At 38.4% G+C, this 18,101-nt stretch overlaps 1 non-coding gene and 1 gene segment (V, D, J or C); both read right to left on the reverse strand.

Moving 5' to 3' along the window:
• Positions 1 to 18,101, reverse strand: part of LOC105731229 (immunoglobulin kappa variable 2-29-like) — a 356,755-nt gene that overhangs the window by 171,005 nt on the left and 167,649 nt on the right.
• On the reverse strand, positions 17,584 to 17,690 carry LOC135275649 (U6 spliceosomal RNA). The gene has a single exon (XR_010343254.1). It is a non-coding gene; the product is annotated as a U6 spliceosomal RNA (small nuclear RNA).

An 18,101-nucleotide genomic window follows, 5' to 3' on the forward strand; every position in this document is an offset into this window, starting at 1 on the left:
ATGGCTTAAAGAACATAAACTTATTTCTAATAGTTTGGAAGGCTGGAAAGTCCAAGACCAAAGTCCAGGAAGATTTGCATTCTGCTGAGGATCCTCCCTCTGATTTTCAGATATGACCTTCTGTCCATGTCCTCACATGGCCTTTCCTCACGGCCTGCATGGAGGGTGGGGAAGGAGGAGAGCTCAGTGGTGTCTCTTTTTATAAAGACACTAGCCTTATTGAATCAGGGCCAACCCTTATCATTTCTTTTAACCATAAGTACCACCTTACATGCTTTATCATCAAATGCAGCTATATTGGGAGTTAGAGATTCAAGATAAGAATTTCTGAATCACAATTCGGTCCATAGCAGGTGGGCTTTGGGGACACAGTCAAGGCAGCAGTGAAAGCAAGCTGGGCTTCTAGTCTCAGAGCACAGAGCACAAGGGTGGTTCCCACAACTCAGGACACTGGCAGCTCCTCCCAGGCACTCTAGGTCACACATAGTCCACATTCCAACCTTAGGGGCTACCTGGTGATAATGGGACACTATCACTCTTAAACTCCCCCAGTATTTCTATGATTAGGCTTATATCTTAGGGTTAGTATGGGGTTTGTCTACCATCTAGTGTCAGGATTGTGGCTTAGCCTCTTATATAGGATTATAGATGCTGAGTCCCAGTGAGTCTTGACTGTGAGCCTTTTCATGGATATTAATGAAGGGGATCCTGGGCCAGATTCATCCATCACTAGGCCAGATTCACAAAATAATTTCTCTTCTCAATAAACTAGTTACATAGTTGAGGACAAATATATTCAGAAAATTTATTTGTCGCAAAAATATTATGGGTTAGATTCTGTGACCCATGTGAGATGCCAGAGGTTTTGGAAAGGAGACGATGGGCCACAAGGAATCCTGCAGGACATAATGGCAGGGGTGGGGATGGGAAGCACAGGGCCCTGGTCTGGAACTGTCAGCCCAGCCTCATTCCTCCCATCCAAGAAACCCTTCCAGAGCAGCGCTGGGTACCACAGAGACTGCTCCAGCAGGGCAGGATCCAGGACCATGACGGCCTCTGAACGAAAGGTGCTGAGGGTGTGCTCTGAGCTGCAGCAGAGTGACCACATGCCATCATTTAGGCCAACATCAGAATTAGCCAAAACAATTTTCCTAAGATAATGAAAATGTCTATGTTTACACTCTGCAAGGGTAGCCATTAATCACATGTAGTTACTGAGCCCTTGAAAAGTACCGTGTGTAACTAAGAATCTACATTTTAAATTTTAACTAATTCTAATTTACATGTTTGCAGCTATGTATTGCTAGTGTTGACCATGTGAGACAGCACAGTTTTAGACAATAATAACCAACAATGTCATCAGGACAACTAAGTTACTGACTAATAAGCAAGTTTCTTTTCCAGGACCATTGCACCAAGCTGGGGCTGTATGTTGGTCAAAGCAGAGCACATGGGTGGATCTTTGGAAATTTTTCTGGATTCTGCTGCCTCTAGGCAGGTGATAGAAATGCTTTCTCTTGGAAATACTGAGGGAGAGACTGGAGACTGGGGTCCACAGTGTTGCCACTAGAATCTGAGGGGGAAACAAAACACAAATCTTCCCCAGTGTTAATGATGTCTCACTCTGAGGGCTTCCCAGCAGAGTCCTGCTGGCTGATCAAGCAGGACGTGAATGCTGGGCTCCCTGAGCAAAGGACTCATCTCAGTCCCACAGGACATATGCACCCTGTCACATGGAACCCCCATAGTTGAAGTCAGAACACTAGGACACAAAGGGCTAGAGCCCTATGTTCAGTATCCAGTTCTGCCCCTGCCTCAGATGGTCCCACTCAGAAGGCAGCGACCAACACACTGATAAGGGCCAGAGTGGAGGGGAGGGACTTGAGTAATCCTACAAACTAGCAACAAGAAAGAGAAGAGAACATTCTATGTCATGCATATGATCCAGGCCAAGGTGGTTGATAAAATATATTAGGATACATTTTATTCTTAAGGGAACAAAATCACAGAAGGCATTTGATTATTTACATGCACTTCACCCTCAAGTGATGGCATTCCTTGTTCCTGAAAAATCTATTATTAAGTGGAAATTCATTAAATTCAAAAATATGTCTGTCTTTTTTATTGGAAAATATATGGTGCATTCCACTTAACTAAATATACTTAACTACTTTTACACAATGACTGGAACCTGAATCCATGGCTCGTCTGTCACTAGAGCTCCAAGCCATCACCTGATTGTTTCCTGATCTTTAACCGTTACAGCGATTTTGTCATAAATGGGTAACTGTAGCCCTGAAGAATAATCCAAAGTTTTTGCCAACTTGTAAAGGACAGTTTATGTACATCTATGGAAAGAAAAGGGAGAAGTGATCTTCAACAATTGTTCCCCTAGTTTGAAAGTGACTGTGGGTAAAGATGAAATTATGAGACACTGACTTTTGAGTGTCAGCTCTGCTGAATGGGCCAGACATGATGGTATTGAGTAGATTATTTCCCCAACTGCATCTACAAGGATCATAAAAACAGGGTATTGCTCATTTTCTCTGTTCAGCCAGGCTGAGTTAGTTTTTGTTCTGGGTTCTAGCATAATGCTAGGAAGATTATTGCCCTGCTGACAGTAATACATTGCAGCATCTTCAGCTTCCAGGCTACTGATGGTGAAGGTGAAATGTGTCCCAGATCCACTGCCACTGAACCTCTAGGGAACCCCTGGGATGTACTGGGAAGCACACTTGATGAGGAGCTTTGGGGCTTGTTCTGGTTTCTGCTGGTATCATTGTAAGTAGTTGCTAATGCCCTCACTGGCCTGGCAGGTGATGGTGACTTTCTCCCCTGGAGTCCCAGAGAGGAAGGCTGGAGACTGACATCACAATATCAGCCATGGAGGCTGAAACTATACAGCAAACATTAGTACAATATAAGCATCTTTTTAATGAAATCTTCACTAATCTAGTAGGACAAAATGAAAGAATATGCATTACTTAAAAAAAATCACATTTAAAAACAAGCCAACTTCTATATGGTGCTAGGTTCCTAATGAAGAAAATTAATAATTTAAATAATAGTTTTAGTTTTTTCTAAATGTTCTCACCTGGAACCCAGAGGAGCAGAAGCCCCAGGAGTTGCAATGGGGACACCATCTCAGTGCTTTTGACTTCACTTTTGCTGAGGGCACATCTAGGAGAAAGAGCTTCTTATGCTGAGAGGCAGGACACTTCAGATGTGGGAGGAAGGATACACGCAAATTAGGGGAAGTTCTATTGTTTTAAATACACAGACATCACTGTTGTCAGGAGAGTGCCCTCCTCGTCCCTTCCCTGAGTGTGAGAAGCACCCTCTTCTGGTACATGCAGATGAACACCGCTGTGGCTCCTGCAGGGCTTGACCAGACCCAAGGCCCACTGCAGAGTGAAGGCAGAGTGCATCACAGTCTCTGGGAGAGTCTGCAGCCATTTGAGTTGAACAGCAGCTCAGATTTTCAGTCTCCACCAAGGGCTATGTTTTAAGTTTTCTGACAACACATTCACAATGAGGGCTGAAGAAACTTTGATCTTGTGGTGCTTCACAAAGCATCACCCCATACAACACTATATTTATGTCATTAAGGTAATTAGATATGATAAGCAGAAAATAATAAGGACTTCAGTGGAAGCACATGAGGATACTCAGTGAAAGCACATGAGGACCAGAGTGTGAGATTCAACCCTATGAAATTTAAGAGCCTCTCACATAGATATCAGGGATTTAGTGAAGGGTTGTGAGTGGTGCTGGCTCATCCCCTTCAAACTTAGGACAAATAACTGCACCTTGCAGCTCCAGCTACTGAGAATGCAGCACCGTGTTGGCAAGGCTGCTTAGAGTGTTGACACAATAAATCCCACACTTGGGTCTACTATACTACTTCACTTAGAAGCTAACTTGGAAGACTGTCTTTTTGGAGTGGGCTTAGAAAAACAGAAGGTTTTGCAGAGGTTTTGGGTTTTCATACAAGTGGCTGTGTCACTTGAGTCATGTGCTCCAGAACACTGTTTGGTGCTAGATGCATCTGTATTAGATGGGAACACTTTGTGAACTCTTTGTAAACTCCAGGAAGACTCGCAGCATAAATCCCTTGGATTTTATAGAAGATCAAGAAATGACCAGATAGCAAATAAAAAATTTCTTGTTCAAAATGCAGAATATAACTAAGTAATGGTAGAAAGTTCCATGAGGCATTTAAAAAGTATGTGACTGAGCTGCCCCTCATAAGTGAAGAATGCCAGTCTCACCAATCTGTAGGGTCAGGTGAGGCTCAGCACCACTCAATATTAGGGTGAATATTAGATACTTTTGGACTTTCGTTCAAGTATATTCAGAGGGCATGCCTCATTTACATGGACAGGTGTTCCAGTTCCTCCTAGCATTTTCCTCTCTTACTCTAATACCTTTGCATCAGCTCACTCCAGTGACCTCATGAGTTTTCTTAAGCAGCTAATGGCAAAGGGGGAAACAAAAACCACAAACAAATAAAAGAAGAAAACCAAAACAACAATAACAAAATTAGACTTTTTGAATGGGTTAGCATCATGTATTTGTGCAAGTAAAAGAGGGCTGCCCCCACACTATGGCCACAGTCACGGGTGACTGTGAGGTATTGTCTTGAGTTAGCAGATCTTTGAGGACAGCATGTAGTCATCAACTTGGTGAGGATAAAGAAATGTACTGAGTCAAGTATATGCGTAGATTAGTGATAGCTGGTTGGCAACAGCCTTTGAAAAAGAAAATGGGAAGATCACAGAGAAGAAGCTCTAGAGAAGAAGCTCTAGAGGAGAGGTATGTGGATGCACTCATATGAGTGAGAAATTGTGTGCAGAATTTGTTTTTGCAAAACAGCAGAGAATATCTTCCACAGATAAGACACCAAGCAACCAACTGTACTGGAAGGTTCATCCACTTCTAAGCAGATTAACTGAACTCAGTTTTTTCTCTTAACTTCCACGATATTTGCATAATAGAGTCTTTAATGATGTAACCATGGTGACCTGTATGGGCCTATAATTGTGTAAAATGACATGAGTCATGCCTTACAACCAGAATCCCCATCTGTGTTATTCCCAGTGTTGCCACTTCTGGGTGTCCAACTTCTCAGCAGCAGAGACAAATATCATCAACAAGTGGGTGGTAACTTGGGATCACTGACCCCTGGAGGTGACTTCGATTCATCCTTACTAGGATCCTTCTGTATTCTAGATATATGTTTACCTTTCTTGCCCAAAGATAACTGGCTATCTCAGAGCTCTGAAAGTGTTTTTGGTATTAATATGGGAATCTTTCAGAACAATGTTCCTACCTTGTGGGGAAAGAAACAAAACAATAGGCACATGATTATGGGATCCATTGGTTCTGCCTAATATATCACCCAAAGAAATCCACATGGGTATAATATTCTGCAGAGTTTAGATTCTCTCTCTCATGGTGTGCTGAATCTTTAAACCAGTGACCATAATAGAATCAAGTATTGGTTTAGGAAGTCAAAGGGCAGAGGTACAAGCAGCCTCTTTTATCATCCTATACAGGAACCCAGCTGGGGAACACATGTGTCCAATAATGCAATTTTAAACCCTGTTGACCAAAGAAATCTACTCCTTGATATGCAGGAGTAGATGTTTCTACTTGGGACTACTATAGAATATCCTAAAGCTAAACCTCAAGTTATGGTAAAGCAAAGATCCTCATGCTAGTAGACAAGAAGGCAACCAAACACACCTATTTCCGCAAATAGTAAAACAATCACAAAAACATCGTTTTCTGCTACTTTTTCGATTAGAGTAGGATCATACCTGGGAATATGTCTGGATTGAAGAACACGTTATAATTTGTTAATTGATGATTATTAACCCTCAATTTTCTATAAAGTAAAATTACAAATAATTAAAATAAGGTAGGAAAAGGAAAACATTTCTAAGTGGCTCTATTGCTCCAGCTCTCTCAGGAGAAGTGGCAATATAGCAAGAACCTCCAAGTCTCAAAAAAATGCATGGAAATATTTTAGTTTTGCATCTTATGATATATTTCCCTCAGCAACGTGTGTGATGTGTGTTCATTTTGTATGTTGCACCTGAAAGCTATGAATCACCCTTTTCAAGGTAATTCTAGCCACATACTAGAATCTCATGGGGATAATTTAAAATTATTGTTGCCTGCTCTTATCCTAGCCTACTTGGCTAAAAATATTTGACTGGAGTTCAGGCAACTGCATGTTTAAAAATCTTCCCAGAATATTTATAGCTGCAAGTAGGATAGAAAACCTTTTATCTAATTAGTTCTCTGCCTCTGTAGTCCAGCAGCCACAGTGTTTTCATGAACTTGGAGCTTGTTGGACATTCAAAATATCAGGTCTGGTAGTACTATAACACAATGTCTAAGAGGTCCATATATTAAACAAATTGCACCCTTATACCAGAAATTAAGAAAATCTCAACTGGAATGGGAAAAGAAAATCAGTAGGTATTTAACCCCTACATGACAGATATGTTAAAATTCTCTTAAAAGAATTTTAAAGCAGCCATCATAAAAATGCATCAATGAACAATTGCAAACAAGCTTGAGACAAATGAAACAACAGCATCAATAATAAAATACAAAATATAATAAAGGAAAAGTGGAAATTTTAGAACTGAAGATATAGTCACTGTATGAGCAACTCTGTGTATGGCCTAATAAGCAGAAAAGAGTAGACATAAGAAAGTAGAATAACAGTAATTACCCAACGTAAACAACAGTGAGAAAGTAGACTAAAAGGAAAATGAACACGGACACAAGATAAACAAAAAGAAATCTATGGTAAGGCACATCCTAGTCAACCTTCCAAAAATAAACACAAAGAAAATATTTAAAGGCAGAATGAAAAAAGATTACTCCTAACCTTTAGGGGAAAAAATGATTGGAATGACAGAGAATTCCTTCTCAGAAACTATGAAAGGTAGAAGGAAGTAACACCATTTCAAGTACTGAAAGAAAACACCTGCCAACATAGAATTCTATTTCCATGAGAGTTGGTCCAAGATGACTGACTAGTCATAGCCAGGAGGAAGAGCTCGCACCAAGGTACCAAGGCATTAGAAAGATTGGTGCACTCCTAGCAGATCTTCAGAAGGAAGGCATTGAGAACAGAGGAAGGGAAGACAAAGATGCTAGGCTGAAGGGGGAGGAAGCTGAGAACACTGCGTGGGGCTACCATATACCAAGACACATTTCTGGCTCCCAGCGACTCCTGTGATAGGGATGAGTTGAATTGGCAAGGAGCAACTTGGGTCTCTAGAATCTCTTGAACAACACAGACACTCAATTTGTCATGGAGAACTACTTAGAGAAGTGATAGGGACAGAACTCCAGCTAGCACAGAGCCCTGAGGGTTTGGTGCAGGAGCGTCTGTAATGGAGTATGGCCAGAGACACTCATTCCCCTAGGCTCAACTTGCTGCCATAGGAGACTTTAGCCCTGGGGGAACTGTAGGACATAAACTCTGCAGGGTGATCTTGTCCATGAAACAGAGCCAATCCGATCTGAGTGTCCTTTGAGCTGCTACTGTCTCCCGGGGTGGCAGCCTAACCATTTTTGCTTGCAGTGCAGCCCCCACGTATATCCTAGGGGCCCATATCATAGCTCCTGCACTGACAGATTGTATCTGACAGGGAATGTGCTCCAGCAGAGCTGCTGCTGACACATGCAAAAAGGATGGATCCCGCTGTCACCATCCTATGAAGTTCTTTGCCTGGTACTACCTATAAGAGTGTTGTGGGTAGCACTCTAGGAGCACATTGGCCCTTCCAGTGCATCAGCTTCTTAACTTTTTGGAACCAGAGAACAGAGGCAGGTACTAATACCTTTTCCCAAGAGTAAGAGCATGCAGTCCAGGAGCCCTGAGCTGACCCATGGCTCCATAAAATCTTCCAGAAATGAAGCCAGTTGACTGAATCCAGCTTATACCACAATCAAACCTTCAAATTTATCAAATAGGATAAAAGAAAAAACAAAAGCAAGAATCCATTCAAAGGATAGCCACTTCAAAGATTGAAAGCCCACAAAGATGAGAAGGAACCAGCACAAGAACTCTGACAATTCAAAAAGACAAGAGTGCCTTCTTTCTGTTAAATGCCAAACTAGTTCTCCAGCAAGGGTTCTTAACAGGGCTGAGATGGCGAAAATAAAAGAAATAGAATTAAGAATATAAATAGGAAAAAAATTAATTATTGAAATTGAGATTGTTGAAACCTACATAAGGAAGCTAATAATCACAATAAATAGATACAGGAGCTTACAGACAAAATAGCCAGTATAGAAAAGAATATAACTTACACGATAGAGCTAAAAACACAATACAAGAATTTCATAATGCAATCACATGTATTAACGGCAGAATAGGACAACCTGAGGCAAAATCTCAGAACTTGAACACTGGCTTTCTGAAATAAGACAGGCAGATGAGAATTTTACAAGAGAATAAAAAATGAACAATACCTCCAAGAAATATATATTACATAAATAGAATACATATATTACTCATTGGTATTTCTGAAATAGATGGGGAGAATGGAAGCAACATGGAAAACATATTTCAGGACATCATCCATAAGAACTTTCCCAACTTAGCTAGAGAGGCCAACATTCAAGTTCAGGAAATGCAGAGAATCATCACAAAGTCATTCCCAAGGGATGAACCTTTGCAAGATCATTCCCAAGACACATAATCATCAATTCTCCAAGGTTAAAATGAAAGAAAGAAAATATTAAAGGCAACTAGAGAGAAAGGACATGTCACTTACAAAGGGAAGTCTATCAGACTAACAGAAAACATCTCAGCAGAAATCCTACAAGTCAAAAGAGATTGGGGGCCTATATTTAACATTCTTAAAGAAAATAAATTCCAACTAAGAATCTCATATCTGTACAAACTAAGCATCACAAGCAAAGGAAAAATAAGATCCTTTTCAGACAAGCAAAGGCTCAGGGGATTTGTTAACACAAGACCTGCCTAACATGAGCTTCTGAAAGAAACACTAAATATGGAAATGAAACTTCATTACTAGCCTCTATAAAAACACACTGAAGTATACAGACTAGTGACACAATAAAGCAACTACACAAACAAGTTGGCATAGTAACCAGGTAACAGCATGATGGTGGTATTAAATCTACACATATCAATACTAACCTTGAATGTCAACAGGCTAAATGCCCCAATTGAAAGACTCAGGGTGGCAAGCTGGATGAAGAAGCAAGACCAAATTGTATGCTGTCTTAAAGAGACCCATCTCATTTGCAATGACACCCATGGGCTCAAATAAAGGGATGGAGATAAATCTACCAAGCAAATGGAAAACAGAAAAAAGCAAATTTTTAATTTTAATTTCAGACAAAACAGACTTTAAGTCAACAAAAATTAAAAAAAGACAAAGAAGGGCATTATGTAATGGTAAAGGGTTTGTTTCAACAAGATCTAACTACTCTAAATATGTATGCTGCCAGCTCAAGATCACTTTCAAGTTCTTAGACACCTTCAAGGAGACTTAGACTCCCACATAATAATAGTGGGAGATTTCAACACCCCACTGGCAGTATTATACAGATTGTAATCTGTATAATTAATTTTCTGAGGCAGAAAATTAACAAAGATATTCAGGACCTAGACTCAATCCTGGATCAAGTGAACATTATAGAAATCTACAGAACTTTCCACCCAAAAACAACAGAATATACATATTCTCATTACCATATGGCACATACTCTAAAATGGACCACATAATCGAACATACATCAATCTTCAGCAAATTCAAAAGAAACACCTTTCTCTTTGACCACAGCAAAATAAATGTAGAATTCAAGGCTAAAAAGATCAGTCAACACCACAGAAATTAAACAACATACTCTTGAATGACTCTTGGGTAAATAATGAAATTAAAGCAGAAATAAAAACATGCTTTGAAATGAATGAGAACAAAGATACAATATACCAGAATCTCTGGGACACAGCTAAGACAGTGTTAAAAGGGAAGTTTATAGCACTAAATGCTCACATCAAAAAGTTAAATCTCAAATTAACAGCCTAACATCAAAACTAAACAACAACAACAACAAAAAAAACTAGAGAAGCAAGAGAAAATCAATTCCAAATCTAGCAGAAGGGAAGAATTAATTAAAATCAGATTTGAAGTGAAGGAGTTAAGACACAAAAAAATTTCACCATGTAGGCCAGGCTGATCTTAAACTCCAGGCCTCATGTGATTTGCCTGCCTCGGCTTCCCAAAGTGCTGGGATTACTGGCATGAGCCACTGTGCCTGGCATAAGATGTGAAGTCTTAGAACACCTCTAGATTAATGTTTTGGTTTACTATCCAAACAACAATCATATTATCTACAAAAAATAAGTATTCATTTTCTTTATTTTCAGTACTCATACATTTTATTTATTTTTTCTTGCCCTTTGTACTAGTAAGAGATCCAGTACAGTATTGTCTAGTAAAGGAGATAGTTACATCTTTAAAAATGTCTAATTCTAAAATGAAGAAAAACAACTTTTGAGTATTTAATGTGATTGTGTGTGTGAGTGTGTGTGTGCGTCTGTCTGTGTATTCTCTAAGAGACAAAGAAGGCCCTTTCCATTTCTAATTTTCTAGGACGTTTTTACATAAAACAGGGTCTAAATTTTGTTCAAGGCTTTTTTCAATACCAAGTCAGGTGACTGTATACCTTTTTTTCTTCTTTAACTAGGCCAAATGTGATAATTATATATTGATCAAACTTTAAAAATATTTGCTGTGCTATTTTCTGCTTTTCTATCACCTCTTGAGTATAAAGTGTCCCACCATAACATGGAGTTGCCTTTTTCTTGCTTTATTTAATCAATTTTTGATTTATATATTTTAAAGTTATGTTTTAAGTCTATATAGATTTAACGTTGTAATGATTTCCTAATAGATTGACCCATTTATCATTATGAAATGTCCCCTTTTCTCCCTTGTCTTAAAGTTATGTCAGGTTTTTTTAACTCAGTTTTTGCATGATATGTACTTTCCATTTTTTAATTTTCAAAGCCATTTTATGATTTTATTGCAGTGTGTAAATATGCAATAATTTATTATATAGCAGCTATCCTCAACTTATTACTTCCTAGTACAAAATATTAATTTAACGCTTTCTGAAACAGAAAGAGATATTTTAATTCCATTTGCACTACTTTTTTGTGTTATTTTTCATGCAATTCAGTTTTATATGCATTACAAAATTTACAAACCATAACATCTATAGTTGTATGCATTTAATATTAATTTGTATTTATCCATGCACATACCCTTTCCAGTGTCCATCTCTTATATATCTTTATGTTTCTATTTAGTCTTATATTCCTTCTGTTGCAGACCTATCTTTAGCATTTCTTATTTTTTTGTTACTACTTTTATTTTATTTTTTAAATTATTGTACTTTAGGTTCTGGGGTACATGTGAAGATCATGCAGGGTGGTTGCATAGGTACATACATGGCAATGTGATTTGTTGTCTCCATCCTCCCGTCACCTATATCTGGCATTTTCCCCCATGTCATCCCCCCCAACCTCCCCACCACCCCACTGTCCCTCCCCTGGCCCCCCCAACAGACCCTAATGTATTAGTCCGCTCCCTGTGTCCGTGTGTTTTCATTGTTCAACACCTGCCTATGAGTGAGAACATGCAATGTTTGATTTTCTTTTCTTGTGACAGTTTACTGAGAATGATGGTTTCCAGATTCATCCATGTCCCTACAAAGGACACAAACTCATCATTTTTTATGGTTGCATAGTATTCCATGGTGTATATGTGCCACATTTTTCCTGTCCAGTCTATCATTGATGGGCATTTGGGTTGGTTCCAGGTCTTTGCTATTGTAAACAGTGCCGCTATGAACATATGTGTGCATGTGTCTTTATAATGGAACGATTAATAATCTTTTGGGTATATACCCAGTAATGGGATTGCTGAATCGAATGGAATTTCTATTTCTAGGTCTTTGAGGAAGCGCCACACTGTCTTCCACAAAGGTTGAACTAATTTACACTCCCACCAGCTGTGTAAAAGTGTTCCTATTTCTCCACATCCTCTCCAGCATCTATTGTCTCCAGATTTTTTTAATGATGGCCATCCTAACTGGTGTGAGATGGTATCTCAGTATGGTTTTGATTTGCATTTTTCTAATAACTAGTGATGATGAGCATTTTTCATATGTTTGTTGGCCTCATGTGTGTCTTCTTTTGAAAAGTGTCTTTTCATATCCTTTGCCCACTTTTGGATGGATTTGTTTGTTTTTTCTTGTAAATCTGTTTTAGTTCTTTGTAGATTCTGAATACTAGCCCTTTGTCAGATGGGTAGATTGAAAATTTTTTTTCCCATTCTGTTGGTTGCCGGTTTACTCTAATGATTGTTTCTTTTGCTGTACAGAAGCTCTGGAGTTTCATTGGGTCCCATTTGTCTATTTTGGCTTTTGTTGCCAATGCTGTTGGTGTTTTATAGAGTACTACTGATATATAACTGCCTAATATTTGTTGTTTTTCAAACAGTATTTATTTTGCCTCATTTTTTTCTTTCCTTTTCAAAGGGCCCCAGAGATGATAAATTACTAACTGATACTTATTTTCTATTGGAAGGATTGAGTTTTTTTTTAGTTCTTTTTCTTATACATAAATATTGCCATACAACTTCATACTCAGCAAATATCATACATAGGTATATTAAGTGCATTTGCCATTGGATATATTTTCTTGGAATAGGCAGCCATCTGCTGTATATAGCTTATGAAATCAAAAGCAAGATCATTATGGTTTGTTAATTCAAACCATCGACTTCTACCATAACATGAGGAAATAATACATATGCCGTTTTATGGATCAAAACAGTATTAAAGTACTATTGTAAATGTAGTATATTGAGAGCATATATATATATATAATTTATGCATACATTACTGGAATATGGAATTCGGTATTCCATATTTGTATTCAGTATCAAGAATTTTAAACTCCGGCATGACCATTATCATTTCTGCAATTGTTTTTTCCTTCATTGCCATATGCCATATGCATTTATTGATATAGATGTGAATGTTTTGCAATATAATATTCAAAGTGGCATTCCCACTTTGTAATGTAATTTAAAATTTCACTTTTGATAGTGAAGCAGTAAGGAATAGGCCTTAGAAGATGGACATGAAAATTGCAACAAATGTAGGAGAGCAAAAATAAATTTAAGAAATTATGTTTCTTATAACATCAGAGAGTTATGGAAAAAATAAAGAACAGATGGCCTAAAATCCCACAGTGAAAAGATGCTTTTGTATATTGCCTTATGTCTTCCTGTCACTTTGTGCCTTAGCAAAATTGGCCAAATGTGAGTGTGATTGGAGATTCTGGTTTGGCCCAGCAGAAGATCACTCCAAGAGTGAGGAATTCATCTCACTTTTGGCAGTGGCATGTACCTGCCTTACAGATTATGGATTATATGGCATGAGTGTAGCCCTTAACCCCAGGCAGAATTTCTCCTTGGCACATTTGCTGAAGTCTGGGTTGAGAATGGGAGCTGAATGGGTTGGCTAGAGAGACACAGTGAAACCTCCTGCATTCTCCTGAGTTTTCCCTACCATGCTGCCCTGATTTTCCCTTATGTGTGTTTGAAATATGGGCCTTGGGTTCCCCCCACTACACCTACTTATCTTCCTAGCCCCCTGCACCACTCTGATCAGCATCATCTTTATTTTGACTAACGTTTCTTGAATTGAATGATTATTTCTTTCTCTAATCATTCCCAGGTAAATGATGGAGGCAGAATGTACTTTTTCAAGCTCTTCTACGCCCTGCTGGATTGACTAGGAATGTGACATGACCTGACCTTTGGACAGGAACTTCTCTAGACTTTGAGTCACTAAAGACTGTGTGATGCAATACTTCCCTGGGAATTTGCCATTGCATCAGAGCACAGCCTTGAACTCCACACAGAATTCCCATGACTCTGTGATTCTCCCTAAGAAATGCATCAGAGCTTCCACTTGGGTTCATATATCAACTCCAAGACACAACCACTAACTGAGTAACCTCTGCCCTCACATTCTTATTTACTGCCCTCTGCCCAGAGTCTTCAAATTATGATTTTTCAAGTGGCAAAATATTAGCTTATATATTATTTTATATTAATCCAGATTCCATTGAATATGGCATATATTTTTAGTTTTTTTTCTTTGTCTTTTCAAACTTGGATATTTATTTTTAAAACACAGCTGTGGATTTCATAGGACTTTTTTTTCATTTCAACATACTGTGAATAAGATTGTTCAAAGATTTTTGTCCCTAGGTCTTTGTTTTTGCATAAACTTACCAAAACATATCTAGTAGTTAAAAAGTCTAGATGTAAATACACTCAAGCACTCCCTGAAAAAAAAAAGGATAAAATGCTGATGTATGTTAAGAAAAGTGTAAAGTGGACAGTAGAAGTTGGGAGGGAAACTGTTTTAGTGTCATCACATCTTATCAAGGTACATATATACTAGTAACTGCTGAACCAAATCAAAATCAAGAATGTATTAGTTTTACATTGCCACTAATCTGTTTCATTTAGGTGGCTGTCAGGCTGAATGAGTTTAGTTGATGAATGAATGTAGGCAAGGCAGAGAGGATTACAATGAGCTTTGATCCAGCTTTCCCTTGCAACATGACTGGTTGTTCAGAGGGCACTTGACCTCCCTCCATTCTCCTGCAGGTTCTGCCAGGCCAAGACTCTTACAGCTGATGGACACTAAAATTGTGGTACCTGAGATGGAACCAAGATATTTATAGTCAAGTATCCAGCTGTAACGTATTCCCCTGAGTTCTCCAGCATCTTCCTCTTTAGCCTCCCAAGACAATCTACAGGGTCTGCTCTTGAGATAAACAACACATGTGGTCATCTGAAGCACAGTAAGAAGGGAGGTTTTTGTTCAGGGTTGTATCACTGTGATAGGATGTTGTAGAGCTTGCATGCAGTAATAAATCCCAACATCCTCAGCCTCCACCCTGCTGATTTTCAGTGTGAAATCGGTGCCTGACCCACTGCCACTGAACCTGTCTGGGACCCCAGAAAAACGGTTGGAAACCTTATAAATCAGTAGCTGTGGAGACTGTCCTGGCTTCTGCAGGTACCAATTCAAATAGGTGTTTCCATCACTATACAGGAGGCTCTGACTAGACCTGCAGGAGATGGAGGCCGTCTCTCCAGCGGTGACGGGCAGGGAGAGTGGAGTCTGGGTCATCACAATATCTCCACTGGATCCTGAAATAGTGAGAGAAGTGCAAGGTTATGTACAAATATTTTGAATCATTAAAATGATATTCTTTCTGTTATTTCCTTTATGCTAAGTGATTTTTTGTATGATTTTGGTTCATACCCCTAAACATTCATGCATAAAAAGAACCAACATTGACAAGGCACAAAGGGGCCTCAAGAGGTTGCCTACACTAGAGCACCAGTCCTTTGTCCTTCTCGGATATGAATTTTAGAACTGCAATTTCTATTTCTGTTTCTCACTCTTGCAGTTCTAAACTTTATACACTTTTTCTTGTAGGTCAAGATGTGCATGCGGACAGGCAGTGGGGCCCTAGAGTTCACCTTCCCACCCCATTCTCCTCCTTTATTTCCCTTCTGTCCTTACCAGGGATCCAGAGCATTAGCAGCCCCAGGAGCTGTGCAGGGAACCTCATCGTGAGAAGGTGCGCTGAGGAGCCCTGATCAGTCAAGTCAATGTTAGAGCTGAGCTTTTATCTCAAACTCCCAAGGGAAGGTCCTCTTTAGGGGACCTTATGCAAATCCCCTGGTGGGTGCAGTGGGGTGGAAAAAGCCAAGGAGAGTATGGGGACATCTAGTGTGAGCACAGTGACCTAATGTGTCCTCTGTGTTTGGAGGAAACCTAATGAAGTTTGCACTGCTTGAGTGGAAAAAGGGACATATTTAATCATGTTTTTCTATTTCCCCTAAGAGATTTCTAATTTGTTTTTACTTTTCCAGACACATTTTACACTTGTCTTTAGTAGACTGAGTTTCCATAAATATTTGGTTATTCTTATTTATTTAATGTTATTGTATATTGTTTTTAATTTTATTATATATTATTAATTTTATTATATATATATAATTTATTTTATATATAGTTTTTTAAAGACAGAGTCTCACTCTGTCACCCGGAATGAAATATAGTGACAGGATCTCGGCTCACTGCAACCTCTGCCTCCCAATTTCAAGCGATTCTCCTGCCTCACCTCCCAAGCTAGCTGGGATTACTGGTGTGCACCACCATGCCTGGCTAATTTTTGTATTTGTAGTAAAGACAGGGTTTCACCATGTTGGCCAAGCTGGTCTTGAACTCCTGACTTCAAATGACCTTCTTGCCTCTGCCTCCCAAAGTGCTGGGGTTATAGGCATGAGTCACCGCACCTGGCCAGTTATTTGTATTTATTATTTTTATATTTATTTTAGCATCTGGGCTTTTAAAATTAGTTTTATTAGTAGATAAAATCTCTAGAGTGAATGACACAAATATTAAGCTTGTAACTGAATGAGGTTTGTGTATATTCATGTCCAGGTGGAACTATAGAATATTTTGCATAGTCTGTGCTTCTTTCATGCGCCTTCCCAGTCAGTAGCTGCTTCTCATCCTTGTCTGCATTGATCTTCATATAAATTGTATTGTGTTTTTTCCCCTTCCAGCTTTTGTTTGTTCTTTACTGCTTTTGATTCTTCTTTCCTTCCTGTGGATACATGTTTCAATCTGCTATCATTTCCTGTGAGTCTGAAGGATTACCACTTGAATTTCATGTAAAAACTTAGCTTCTATTAACATTTTTAATTTGTTTATCAAAGAATATTTTCATATTTCCTTTAGTTTTCAACCATATTTTCACTGGATACAGAAATTCTGGTTGACGTCTTTTCCTTTTTGCATTTAAATACATAATTCCAATGTGTTCTAGCCTCCATTGGTGCTGAAGGACACTTAACCATTGGCTTTACTACTGTTTTCATGAATAAAAAGTCTGCTGTTTTTCTTGATGAATTCAAGAATTCCTCTTTGTGTCTAATAATTTTAAGTATAATGTGTTCCTTTATGAATCTCCATTGTTTATCCTAAAAGGGTTTCATTGAGTTTCTTTTATCTATAGACTAACGTGTTTCATTAGTTTTGAAAACTCCTCTCATTGTTTTTCCAAACATTGTTTTAGCCACTTTTTCTTTCTCTTCCCTTCTGTGATTCTCATTATATATTTGTTGGCATTCTTCACTTTGAGCTATAAATTGAAGTCTTATACATTTGTTCTTAGTTTTTTTTCTTTAGATTCAGTAATTTCTATTAAGTTCTATTTCTTTAGTTTCAAGTTCACTGGTTCTTCTATCATCTGAGACTGCTATTGAACCTAATACCTTTTTTTGTAGGCCCAGGGCTGCAAGTGCATTTGAAGTGTCAATGATCATTGTGTCCTGCAACTCACATTAATTCTCACGGCTACCTGCATTCTTCATCAACACATGAGCCAAGTCATCCACCGCTAACAGTAAAAATATGGAATACTTCATGGATTTGCGTATCAACCTTATGCAGTGGCACTGCTAATCTTCTTTGTTTCATTCCACTTTTAGTATATGTGCTGTCAAAGTGAGCATATATCTTTTACATTTTTAATTTGATTATTATACTTTTGGTTTCTAGAATTCTCATTTGGTCATTTGTCACAGTAACTCTCTGTTTTTTAGACTTTCTCTTTTTTTTATAGAGTGCCTACATGCTGAATCATTGTCCTTATATTTTCCTTTTCAGTCTTTGATTATAGCTTTAAAAATAATTGTTTGAACATCTATATTTTTTTCGGCCACTTTCTCCTTCTTTCATCCTTTGTGACTCTCATTACCTGTTTTTTGGTACCCTTCACTCTGAGCTGTAAATCTCTGAAGTCTTCTATCTTTTTTTCTAAACATTTTCTTTAAACTCAATAATTTCTATTCTTCTATTTTCAAGTCAACTGATTGATTCTGCAATTAGACCTAGCTAATAAATATTTAAATTGGGTTCTTGTA

The sequence above is a fragment of the Aotus nancymaae genome, unplaced genomic scaffold (assembly GCF_030222135.1).
Source record: "Aotus nancymaae isolate 86718 unplaced genomic scaffold, 86718_ANA_hifiasm-v0.15.2.pri h1tg000017l, whole genome shotgun sequence".
In the NCBI taxonomy this organism is placed as follows: Eukaryota; Metazoa; Chordata; class Mammalia; order Primates; family Aotidae; genus Aotus; species Aotus nancymaae.